This window comes from Leuciscus leuciscus (assembly GCF_965113295.1).
Source record: "Leuciscus leuciscus genome assembly, chromosome: 9".
Classification (NCBI taxonomy): Eukaryota; Metazoa; Chordata; class Actinopteri; order Cypriniformes; family Leuciscidae; genus Leuciscus; species Leuciscus leuciscus.
In genome coordinates this window covers 6,432,703-6,446,352 of record NC_138733.1, presented here as the reverse complement: position 1 = coordinate 6,446,352, position 13,650 = coordinate 6,432,703, and the positions used below count along the sequence as shown (strand labels likewise).

At 38.1% G+C, this 13,650-nt stretch overlaps 1 protein-coding gene and 1 long non-coding RNA gene across 4 annotated transcripts in view; one reads left to right on the top strand and one right to left on the bottom strand.

Annotated features, from left to right (window-relative positions):
• Nucleotides 1-13,650, top strand: part of LOC309506318 (uncharacterized protein) — a 259,358-nt gene that overhangs the window by 220,590 nt on the left and 25,118 nt on the right. The window lies entirely within an intron of this gene.
• Nucleotides 7,812-10,209, bottom strand: LOC309506872. 3 transcript variants are annotated; one of them, XR_014208957.1, is made up of 4 exons: nucleotides 10,077-10,209; nucleotides 9,546-9,868; nucleotides 9,299-9,446; nucleotides 7,812-9,217 (listed from the first exon to the last, which is right to left on the bottom strand). It is a non-coding gene; the product is annotated as an uncharacterized lncRNA (long non-coding RNA). The 3 variants fall into 3 exon arrangements; XR_014208958.1 differs by having other exon boundaries at nucleotides 7,812-9,446; nucleotides 9,546-9,608; nucleotides 9,680-9,868; XR_014208956.1 differs by having other exon boundaries at nucleotides 7,812-9,446.

Sequence of the window (13,650 nt, the reverse complement as noted above, 5' to 3'; positions counted from 1 at the left end):
GCAGTGCAAATGTGCTTAGCTAGATCAAATGTGTAACAACTTGTGTAAGAACAGGAGCTGGTCTACATGTTCAGATGCAAGTGTGCTCCGTTGTGCTGTTACTATATCTTCTGCCATAGAAAAGACTCTCTCTGCAGAGACACTGGTGCCAGGAATACACAAGTATATTTTGGCCAACTTGGAAATCAGAGGAAACATCATCTGATTCTTACTCCACCAGCTAAGAGGGTCCTCGGAGAGAGGGAGTGATGGAGCACTATGGTACTTAGTAACTTCTTCCTCAGCTCTGGCATAAGCAGACATGGGCTGCTGCTGGACTCTAGCATGAGTAAAGGTCTGCCCCAGCAGATTCTCTAGCAGAGAAGATGATGACTTTCTTTTGTTAGAAGGGCTTTGATGTTGCTCCTCCTCAGTGGTCAGGGTTTCTTCTTCCCTCAATGTGTTGTGCTCTGGGGTTTCTTCCTCTTCAACTCTCACCTCTTGCTGTAGTAAACACAATAAGAAGAACAGGTAAACACAAAAGCCTTACATTTTTAAATCATTATCTTCAATCCGAACAACATTTTGAACAAAATTGTCAAAACACAAATGTACTTGTTCTATTCAATATAAAAACCTTGTATTATTATAGAAGTTGTTGTTGTTGTTGTTATTATTATTTTTATTAACTCCTAAATCATAAGCCCAGATTGACATTTTACATGAAGTAAAATGGCAGAATTACCTCTAGTGATGCAGCCTCAGCAATCACTCTTCCATACATCTCCCCTCTCTTCAACTCCCCTCACAGCAGAAGCTGTGAAAAGAGTGTTTCTCTCTTCCTCCCTTTGTATCTATTGCTGAGGTCCCCACTGATGGCTTGCTTTATCATTGATGACTCTCCAATACTGTCCTTTGTGTCCTGGATGAGTTGAGCTTGCAAAGGAGCAATCAAACAGATGGTGGGGCTGCTCACCTCTGACATGAGAATAGTTGCATCGTTCATTGGCTTTAGGGCCTTGATAATATCCTCTGCATTTGAGATGTCTGCTTCACTGAGCGTGCAGATGTCAGACTCTCCTCTCCTTACCTGAGGAGACAGTAAGGCAGTAGAGACTGCAGGCTGTTGTTCCAGAAACCTGTCAACCATCTCATACGCACTATTCCACCTGGTACTCACATCTGTTTTCAGCTTGTGTTTCAGCAGACCAAGTAGAATCTGCTTCTCTTCAAGCTGGTGTTTTGCAATGGTACTGCGGTGAAAATGCGTCTCACCCTGCCAAGTAGCCTTGACACAGTGGGCAACTTGAGCGCCTGCTGAGAGGCCAGGTTTAGCGTGTGGGCATGGCACTTCACGTGCAGGAAATTGCACAGTTCAGCAGCAACAGCCATGTTGGATTTGGATTTCAACAAAGCTTACAAATAGTGTGGCTCTTGTCCAGCTCCTTTCCCCCTTCAACTTCATAGAAGCCAAAATATTTCCACACGTCAGCTTTTAATGCGCTCAGCCATTGCGTCTCTGTTATGTGCACGCCACAGACAGTCCGGGCACTGCACTTCCGCGCTTCAGAGTTCCGTCTTTTGCGTTCTGTCAATATTACGTTATTATAAATATATAATATTATTTATATATAATATAATATTATTTATAATGTTATTATAAATATAATATAATATATTTTTTTTTTTAAATCGATTTTTGACATTTGTGAATCGATTCAGAATCGTCCACGTCTGCATCGCGATGCATCTAAGAATAAATTTTTTTCCCCCACCCCTAATAATTACAGTATTTAATAATGTATTTAGGCTACTGTTTTTCATACAAATACCATAGAAAGTTACATTTTGTAAAGTTACATTTTGCCATGATAGTGAGGTGCTGTAGGCTATGCCTGGTTTTATCTGTAGTTATCATGATCTAAATGCATGATACTGGATGACCAATGGTTAATTTTAATACAACTCAACAGTCAGAATAAGTCGTAAATTTTTTTTTTTTACAGATGTTACTGTTTTTGTTAATGAACATAAATTTAACATTTGCATCCTAACTCAAGCTAACATTACTGTCAACTCAAATCTGTCAAGTCAAATATGTGTTTCGAGACAAAACATGTAATATTAATATTGCAGCCTGCACTGCAAACTGTGCTGAAGAGATATGTGCCATCAATGTCAGGCAACACAAACCTGTTTCAAGCCTTGAAACAATATCCCCCATTAGCACATGCAGAAACTAAGAAATTAATTTTTCTATTAAGATATTTATTTTGTTAAGGAAAAATGACAAATGTTTAAATGTCCTACCTCAGATTTGTGAAATCTTCACCAAGTGTTTGGCAAGTGTTTGTCATGATATGTACTAGGGCTGGGTATTGACACAAATTTCACAATTCGATTCGATTTCGATTCACAAGCTTGCAATTCGATTTCGATTCCAATTCGATTCAATATTGATTATTGTGGATATCAGGTACAATACATGGCACATTTTCTCAAGGAAAACAAATCTCTTAACTAATGCTGTAAACTATGGGAGTCAGTTGTAGCCTATAGGCTTCATTAGCCTACTATAATATTTAAAGGTGAACTAAGTAACTTTTTTTACCTTAACTGAACAGCTTCAGAGTCATTGGAATGGTTATATTACTTATTTCGGGTTGAATGGTGGTCGTTTCACACCCCCCTGGTGCCCATGAGCGGAAAATACGGACTTGCAACTTTGAGCTGGCGGGCCGCCGGCCGCTGCGTCAGGAAGTCTCGCGTGATATCAGGTCTCGCGATGTAAACAATTGCTTTACGGCCAAAACAAATCTGCTAAAATGCTGTCATTATTGCGCTCCCTCACGCTGTCCGAACCCGAATGAAGAAGACGTTTTAAAGAATGTCCCATCTGCTTTGATGTCGTTGATCTATAGCCTCTGGTGTCTGAGAATCACCAACGAGTTTTTACAACAGTGTTGTCAAATATCTATTCCGAAGCTGTGGGGGGAGCTCTAGAGAGAAACCTGCGAGCAAAAAGCGAGAATACAGCGAAGAAATCCCGAAGCTACTGAGTGCTGCTTTAAGGTAAAAATTTACTGATTTGTATACAAACACTTAAATTAAACTTTTATTTATTTTTATAATAATAAAGTTATATGAAATATAAACATTTAAATGGTGGCTGTCATAAAAACCTGCCAGATTTATTCAAAGATGCATTAAAAGGTGGTAGTGGCGCAATGGATAAGACACATGCCTTTGGTGTGAGAGACCCGGGTTCGAATCCACTGTGAGACACCAATGTGTCCCTGAGCAAGACACTTAACCCCTAGTTGCTCCAGAGGCGTGCGACCTCTGACATATATAGCAATTGTAAGTCGCTTTGAATAAAAGCGTCAGCTAAATGAATAAATGTAAAATGTAAAATGTAAATTAAAAATTGAAGAACAATACAAATTATAATGACTATGTAATATGGTGCATATATTTAGCAAAATGCTCCTCTCTAGAGTTAATTTTTCTAGCTGACAAACGAGTTTATGGTCACTAGATATAGTTTTTCTGAGGTAAATGTGACGTTACATGACATTGTTTACAAGCTGATTTACTGACGTCTTTCCACGGTTGAAACACTGATTGAGCGATTCCATGTCACATGATACGGATTTCGATAAGTTGTACTCTACCTTTTAACACACTTTCAGATGCTCATTCATGTTTATTTCGCACGGTAACTGGTATTATTAAAGCAACACTAAGGAACTTTTGCTCTTCGGTCGCCCTACAAGTTGGAAGCGAAATTGTCCATTATTACCGCTGTCGTAAATAATTTCGCAGCCTAATGTCGCATGCACGCTCGCTGTTTATCTAGCACCAGCTTTGGAATGAACGATGTCCACAGACAAGGTAGACTATGTTGCATGATTTCATGAAAGTATGATGTATTGCGACATCAGAAGCAAAGAAAAACTAAATAATGACTATTGTAACGCTTGACGTAAAGCAAGTCAAATTTGTAGTTTCTTATGTCTCATTCGAACTACAGAAACGCGAACCGGTTTGACAAACTTGCATAGTGTGGTTATAGCAGATATAGGGCTTTTCCTTAGTGTTGCTCTAAGGTGGAAGAGAAGATTATGTGCGCTCCGCGCTGCTGCTTCTCTTGAGCTGAGCTGCGCCAGAGTGATCTCACGCCACAGCGCCAAAACGGTATTTATGTTTTTGAATTTCGTATGAAAATGGACGTAATTTGAAATCTGAGACTTTGTTTCATATCAATAGTAACAAAGCACAAAGATTATTGCGATTTATTGGATGGGATGACTAGCCTAATCGATTCTTGGGATTTAAGAATCGATATCAGTTCGTAAAAATGAGAATCGATTAAAATCAAGAAATCAATATTTTTTACCCAGCCCTAATATGTACTGACAATAAAGAGTAGTTTAAAACCACAATTAACGGTCTAGTTAAAAAATCTGCCTTTAAACTTGAAATAAATAAAGATTTGACATTTATCGTGATAATTAGCGATATCGACTGATATAAAACAATTATCGTGATAATTTTTTGGGCCATATCGTCCAGCCCTAAGCAGTTGTCATTCAAATTTTGACTATTAACTAGAGGATTACGAAACTGGTACATACCTTTACATCACCTTTTGGACAGATCTCACTTGTTTTCCGTTATTAAATCAGGGTTCACTTCAATATTCACATTTTTCCTCCTTGAACTCATTCTAACAACTTAATGTTTTAATATGTTTCGGACCTGATGGGAGTGAAAGAGCAAAGACAAGAACTGAAGTTAACCCTCTGAGGTCGAGAAACGCGCCGACGCGTTTTGCTGGATTTTTTTCACATAGCAGCAACATAAACTTAAATTACTCCGTCATTTATGGTTATACAGAAAAAAGAAATATAAAAAAATAATCTGTGATATTTCTACTTTTGTATGTGTCCACTTACAATCAAATCAAAACATTGTGCTTTTGTAAAATAAAGAAAATAAACAGGGTGTGCGTTCTGCCTCTCCGTCGCGGTGAACTTTTTTTTCTTGAGCACGTCTATAAACTGAAACAAAACTCAGCGAATACTTGTCACACATTTATGAGCCATATACCTTTATACACATTTAAGTGTGTACTTTTAAATGATCGGATTCAAACTGAAAACAAATATTCTCCGTTTAAGTAATTTGTATAAAACCAACAGGATGTCCAGTATCTCAAACGCTTGCTAATTACTTTTTAATTCGACATGCCCACTCGCGCAAAAGTGATTCACATGCAAATCTCCACATGGAACGCGAACGCCCTCGTTACCTCAAACACAAAACACCAAAAAACTTCACAAGTCTCTGCTTTTCGTCGAGTTTGGAAGACACGTCTGAGCTTACATTGGATTTACCCCCAGAAGAAGAAGAACGCGATTTGAAGACAAGAAATGTCTTACTTATTAGTTCATGGTATTGTTGCATAAACTTCACATTGCAGTTGAACTGTTGCTAGATATATGGTGAATATTATACTATTTAGACCCGTGTTTACTGTTAAATACTGTTTGTGGATATCTGCTCAAACATAGATATGTATAACCATAATGTTTAATATTTTGGAGCGCGATGGCGTTTGAATGTATCATATTTTGGAGCGCGCTGTGGGTTTGAATGTATCATATTTTGGAGCGCGCTGTGCGTTTGAATGTTTCATATTTTGGAGCGCGATCGCGTTTGAAAGGAAAAATTTACCAAACATTAGGCTTTATGTTTTTACTATTATCTCATTTCACATCATCATAACGAATGGAAACATTTGAAGTAACATATGATAATCAATATATTTTTCTCTAGCGTAGTTGTTCTTGAAATCTTTTGGAAGATTTAATTTATTGTTATTATTTTATGCAGCACTGCGTAGCCTATGCCTACAAGGCACAACAAACCTGGTGTTCATTATATATTCTTGGAAACATGTGTGTGTATTCTGTGAATTTTAAAAAGAAATTTTAAGCAGAAAAATCTAAAATCTATTCCCAAAATCGTGCAGCCCTATAGTTTCTCTTGATATCAGTATGTTCACAGTTTTTTCTTTTTTCTTTTTTTTTCTTTCAGGGACCAGATGCAACTGAGTCCTGCTGACTTCAACATTCACATGAGTCTCTGTACATGAACATGGTAAAGTGAAAATCAAACACCTTGGAAATGAAAGGTATGTACAATGTTTTTAGGAATGGCACAAAGGTCTCTGTCTTTGGATCATTGTTTTCAATGTGCTCTTTTGTCATTTGTATTTTTGGATTGTGTTGTGTTGTAAATAAATCCAAACAATCTAAAAGCCATTCTTTTTTAAATCTCCTCATTCTTTGTGCAAGGTTGCTCTGAATGACAGGGCCTGATCGCTCCTAATAGGGCAGTTAGGGGAGTGTCTTTGTCTTTCTCAGGTGTTGAAGGCTTATATATTCATGAGATGATCACGCCTTTTCGCATAAGGCTTTTTCACACAAAACACGTCTTAGAAATTTAAAATCAATATATTGTCTTATCTGAATGAGCAGTCAGGGTGATTTTCACATAGTTTTGGAGCAAATATTCTAGGCTACGTCATACAATTTTCAAAAGTCTTGTGAAGAAATAATCAGTATGGGTTTCATGGCCTTATTTCAGTGAGAATTTTTTTTTGTATTTTCACAAACCACGCAAATGTCATTATCTCAAAACTACAAACTTTTACATACATGCTGCTGATATATTATTGTAGCAGAGTTTGTGCTGAATACAGTGTAATTAGACTTTAGCCATGACAATGTCACAAGTAACAGAAAAAAACACAAATGTCAGAGCATGTCAGAACACCTCCAGGGCCAGAAAACAGCTCAGACCCCAGAGGGTTAAAGGTGATGATGCTGTAGTTTGTTTCAGCCTGTTGACACCAATAAAATGAGCTTAATGTGCCCATTTACAGAAGATCTCAGACATCACCATAATGAATGAGCTGAAAACAGGGAACTTTTGGAGACAAAGAGGTTTTTCAGCAGCAGTTTAACATGATGGCCCTGTACTTTTTAAATGCAGATTGGATAAAAACACAGTGATCACAGTTCACACCTGCAGTGAAGCCCCTCCCACAACAATTCACCAATAAATACTGGGAATATTCCCATCATCCTACAAGAGAAGGACAAACTCCAGGAGTTGCAGCTGAAATCTGTGTGACTGTTAAAGATGGAGTTTATTAAAGAGGAGATTGAAGACACGAGAGATCCAGAACCATCCAGAATAAAACATGAAGATACTGAGGAACAAATAGGTTGGTGTCCATTCTTGATTCTTCATTGTTGACTGCTTTGGTAGATGTGAATTAATAAGCAGTATAGCATCTGAATGATCATAACCCTATAGCAGTTGTCAAACATATTTTAATATATTAACAAGTGAATGATAAGACAGTGAAAGATCTGCTCTCTGTTGCTTTCTGCTATTAAATAAGGGTTCACTTGAACTGATTCTAACTTTATGTGTATTTTAGACCAGGTGAGAGTGAAAGAGCAAAGACAAGAACTGAATGAAGTGGAGGAGGAACATCGTAATTTTCAAAGAAAAAAAGCCAAAAAGACGCACACCTGCACTCAGTGTGGAAAGAGTTTCATGCAGAAGGCAAACCTTAAAACACACATGAGAATTCACACTGGAGAGAAACCGTATACATGTACTCAGTGTGGACATAGTTTTCCTCATGCATCAGGGGGGTATTCCAGAAAGCAGGTTATGTGACATACCCGGGTAAGTTTAAGGGTAAGTTAGTGGATAACCTCAACTTTCGGTTCCAAAAACCGAGGTAACTTTCTGGGTATGTATGTAACCATAGGAACTTACTCTCTGAAGATAACCTGCTCGGTAGCAGGTTATGTTCCAGGGTTAGTTTGTTTCAGAAGGTTACTGAGCATGGCGTGCCCTTTTGAAGACGATCCAGTGGATGTGGAAGCACAGATGATACGAAATCTTTTCCGCCGTGAGAGGGTGATACAACCACGTATCAATGTGTTTTCGTATCCAAATGAATATTTGCGGGAGCGTTACCGTTTTTCAAAAGAATCGTTAATTTATTAAACGAAGATAATGGAGTTAAATATTTAACTCCATTTATTTAACTTTTTTTGCGACGGTGAGTTTTTTGTATACAATAGTCGATGCAGAGCATGTGGGAAAGGCAACTGTGTGTAGGGCTGTTCGTACAGTATGCATTGCACTCAAACGGTTCCTACACACTTTTGTGCAGTTCCCTGGCCATAAACCACTGAGGGTCATTAAAGAGGAATTCCACAGAGTGGCGGGTTTGTCCATTCTATGATATTCTATGAAAGACCATTTTAGTTACATAGCACTATACTTAATCTATTCATACTGTATACAGTGACAGTCACAATAATTTTAAAAGTTTCTAATTATATAACTTTCAATTTCAGGGTTCCCAAATGTAATTGGGTGCATTGATGGAACCCACATTCCCATTAAAGCTCCTTCAGTCAATGAAGGAGACTATGTTAATAGGAAGTCAATCCATAGCATCAATGTGCAGGTGACAATAGATTTTTTGGGTGCTAAATGTTTGGGTGTTTAAACCATTAAATCACCCTCATTACTGGTCCCCACTAACTAGGTAATATGTGATGCAACCCACCTCATCACTAATGTTGAAGCCAAATGGCCAGGGTCTGTACATGATGCCAGAATGTTTAGGGAGGCATCATTGTGCCACAAATTTTGCCTTACACAATGTTTATTTTAATTTTATTTTTTTATGTTTTTTTTTATGCAATTATACACTTTAACTACCTTTATATGACACTTCAATGGTTACTTGCTGGGGGACAGAGGGTACCCCTGTCTGCCCTATATGATGACACCCTACCCTGAACCTGAGCCTGGACCACAGGCACAATTCAACCTGGCCCACAGCAGAACATGGACCATAGGCATCCTGAAGGCAAGGTTTCAGTGCCTGCTTGGGCTCAGGGTCAACCCAGAAAGGTCATGTGACATCACAGCTGCTTGTGTTGTTCTTCACAACATTGCCACACTGAGAGGTGAGAGGGCCCCCCCCCCTTCTCTTGATGAAGATGGCCAAGAGGAACCCCCAGTGAACCCAGTAGACCAAAGAGATGGCAGGGTGGTACGAGACATGATTTGCCAAAATCACTTTAATTAAAACCAGTTAACAGTCAAGTGTTGTTCATGGTTTCTTTATTTCCTGTAACAAAAGACATTTGTATTTATTGCTTTAGATTTCATTCAACAAATGACAGATTAATGTTCACACACTGTTTCCCACCTTAAGCTGGTGCTCCAGCAATTCAAGTCTGGCCTTTTTTTAGGTTAAGCCTTTTCTCCTCCATTTGAAGCTGTATAAGGTCCATCTCCATGTCACTTTTTCTGATTTGCTTTTGAAGGTGGACCTTATACAGCTCTTTGGCAGGCAACTAGAAAGACAGAATAATTAAACATGACTGATAAAGTCTGTAATACAAACACAGACCAAATATTTAAATGAGGAAGGAGAACTGCAGAACATTTCTTACAATGCTAAGATTCTGTGTGGAGGTAGATGGTCCCTCATCTGTATTAAAATCTCCTGCCATATTCTGTAAAATGACAATGACAATTTATTTATTCTCTTATGCAAAAAAGGGGGAATTCATTCTATGCATCATACCTCTAATGGGCCTCCCCACATTTTCTGTTTCTGTCACAGCAGAAGTGGTCTCTTCATTGTCATCCTACAGTGAAAATAAGGAAGGATGCTTGGTCTAGCAAACAGAAACCTAAAGACAATAATCACTTACAACTGTGACAGAGTGTGGTGTTGCAGGAGGATCCAATAATACAATGTGGCCATCAGCAACTGCAAGATAATTAAACCAATAAGATAATCACTAGTAATAAGATTACAGTACACAGCATATGCAGTCAAAGCAGCATGCATACTGCACAAGTGAATCAATGACTGTAAAATGCATTCAAAATGCCTTTTTAAAATTGTGCTTTATTAAAACACTGACAAAAACAGTGAAAACATAAATAAATCATAAGTATTAATATGATACACCTACATTTTACTAAGCCACTTGTCTTGGTAGCTGAGTCTGACGAACTGCCCCTGGAATCCCATCGACCACAGGTCGCCCTTTATTAAGGGACAGCGCCAGCTCCTCAGCTGGGGTGAGGGAAGGTGGAGGTGGACCCGCACCTGTTTTACGGGCCTCAGCCTTCTTTCTATTGGCTACATAGAAAACTAAATTAGGCTACATTAAATACTAAATTACATTGTTGGAGAATGTTTTTGTGTTTCAATTTGACTTAGCTCACACTTCTTCTGGCTCCAGAAGGATTACACCTGATAAAACAAGAGGCCAACATATTACTAGACAATTATGTGCATTACTACTGTAATATTAAGAAATGTATGGAGGCCAACAAGTAAATTCTTGTCTATTTTTACTACATGCCCCAAATAATTTTTTGCGTCACAATGAAAGAGGAAAATAGCCCATTTATAATTTTATAAACTCGTGCATTTACTCTGTCCGTTATTTTTTGCCAAGCCAACTCTCTTTCTTTTGCTGATGCAGCAGTATTGCTTTTTATTTTTTAATTTTTTTATAATGGGCTTATAGTCTTCATAAGCAAGCATTAAAACCTCCAACTCAGTTTCACCTAAGTAGCCTATGTAGCTCGCTTTTTTTCTCCCTGGGTTTCCATGGTGACTCCTGAAATCGGTGATCCATTGAAAATGTCTTTATGTACTCACCGTGCGCGCGCATTAACTCTGGGTAACCAGTAGGAGGTTGATTAAACTAACTCTTCTCAGGTGTTTTGGAACCGACATACTCATGGTATGCGGGTTTGGGGTAAATCAACCCAGAGGTTATGATTTACCAAATGGTAAGTTAACCAAGCTTTCTGGAATACCCCCCAGGTCTCCATTATCATCTGCGCGTTCACTCTGGAGAAAAGCCATTTAACTGTGATCAGTGTGGTAAAGATTTTATTTCATTATCAAATCTAAAACAACACCTGAAACTTCATTCAGATGATAAGCCTAATGTGTGCTCTCTCTGTGGAAAGAGTTTTTCAAGGCTGGACGGTTTTAAACTGCACCAGAAAACACACAATGAAGTGAGAGATCATGTGTGTTGTGACTGTGGGAAGAGCTTTACTACAGCAGGCAATTTGAATGTGCACCAAAGAATTCATACTGGAGAAAAACCTTTCAAGTGCTCATATTGTGACAAGAGTTTCACTCAGTCTGGAAACCTGAAATTACATGAGCGAGTTCATACTAGTGAAAACCCACACGACTGTACTCCGTGTGAGAAGAGCTTCAAACATAAAAGAAGCCTTCTGACTCACATGAAGATATGTCGTAAGAAGTCATCACAATGAGCAACATTTCATGTCAAATACATTCAAGTAAATAGTGTGAGATGAACAAAATATGGAGTTCCTTCCAAAAGAGTGGGTCACATGTTTGCATTCAAAGAAACAAAAACAAACATCATTTTGTGATTTTCTTATGCGAGGCTTTTATTTTGAAAGACTTGCATGAAAGCTATTGAGACTTCTGTCAGACTCATTTTAAGAAAAAGCAACTGAAAAAAAACATGTTTTCCTGATTCAGTATCTGCGGTCAGAGATGTTGTAAAACTATATGCCAGTGTCATTATTATAATGTTATTTTCGTATCTTGTCATGAAATAAAAAGTATGTCATCTTAGGAATACACACTTTCCTGTCTTGTCACTGTTGTCAGCCGTTATACTGCAAATACAGCGCACTGTATATCACTTCATTATAAATAATAATAAATAAATGACTAGCATGGAGTGTCATAGTTATGTTTTCAATTAGTAAGTCATTAAAATGACCAAAAAGTACCAATAAATTATTTAAATTGTACATTGTGTTAACTGGGAATGATTTGCATGCCAGAATGATGTTCGTTCTATTCATCCATATGTTTCATTAATAGTTCATTTTAGTATTGTGTGTTTACTGTTGTTTCCCCGAAATGCCACTTCACATTATTTCACTTTGTGTTATTTTGTACACTTGAAAAAATGACATTATCAATAAGTCGACAACATATGTTTTTACATCAACTCATCAAAATAAGTTACTTTGTATACTTTGTTATACAAGAATTAACACATTTTTAAGTCAGTTTATCAGTCAGGGGTGTGTTTCCCGTACAACGACATAACTCGCTGCTTTACTACCATAGTACGATACATCATTGAAGAAATCAACTAGCTAGTCACGGCTGTTTCCTGAAACTGTTGCAAATTGGTTGTTAAACCATGTTGGAAAATGATGTCACGCAGGTGTTGGAGTAATAATTACTTTAATTAATCTGTTTGAGTTCGAATTAGTGCTAGAAGTTTTGCTATACATTTCGGACATGGCATCTGAGATTCAATCATATCATAGGTTCGTTCTTACATACTAGCACACTTTTTTTTTTTTCAAAAGTGTGCTAAACAGTTTAGAAGCAGATCTTCTAGAAGTGGTAAATGCCTCACTTCTCTCTGGGAGTTTTCCAAACTCCCTGAAAACTGCAGTTGTCAAGCCCCTCCTGAAAAAGAGCAATCTGGATAAGACCATATTAAGCAACTATAGACCGATCTCAAATCTTCCTTTCATAGGCAAGATCATTGAAAAAGTTGTCTTCAATCAGCTGAACAAATTCTTAAGCTCGAATGGATACTTTGACAATTTTCAATCTGATTTCCGACTGCATCACAGCACAGAGACAGCGCTCATAAAGATAATAAACGATATTCGCTTAAATACTGATTCAGGCAAATTATCAGTGCTGGTACTACTCGACCTCAGTGCTGCATTTGACACTGTCGATCACAACATACTTCTTGACAGGCTGGAAAACTGGGTGGGGCTTTCTGGGATAGTCCTAAAATGGTTCAGGTCATACTTAGATGGGAGAGGTTATTATGTGAGTATAGGAGACCATAAGTCTGAGTGGACATCCATGACATGCGGAGTCCCTCAAGGCTCAATTCTTGCACCACTCCTGTTCAACCTGTATATGGTCCCAATGAGCCAAATAATGAGAAATAACCAAATTGCTTACCACAGCTATGCAGACGACACACAGCTGTACTTAGCCCTATCGCCTAATGATTACAGCCCCATTGACTCCTTGTGCCGATGCATTGATGAAGTCAACAGTTGGATGTGTCAAAACTTTCTTCAATTAAACAAAGACAAAACTGAAGTGATTGCATTTGGAAACAAAGATGAAGTTCTCAAGGTGAACGCATACCTTCACTCTAGGGGTCAAACAACTAAACATCAAGTCAGGAATCTTGGTGTGACACTAGAGTCAGACCTTAGTTTCAGTAGTCATGTCAAAGCAATAACTAAATCAGCATACTATCATCTGAAAAATATTGCAAGAATTAGATGCTTTGTTTCCAGACAAGACTTAGAGAAACTTGTGCATGCTTTCATCACCAGCAGGGTGGATTATTGTAATGGACTCCTCACTGGCCTTCCCAAAAAGACCATAAGACAGTTGCAGCTCATACAGAACGCTGCCGCTAGGATTCTGAGCAGAACCAGAAAATATGAACATATCACACCAGTCCTCAGGTCTTTACACTGGCT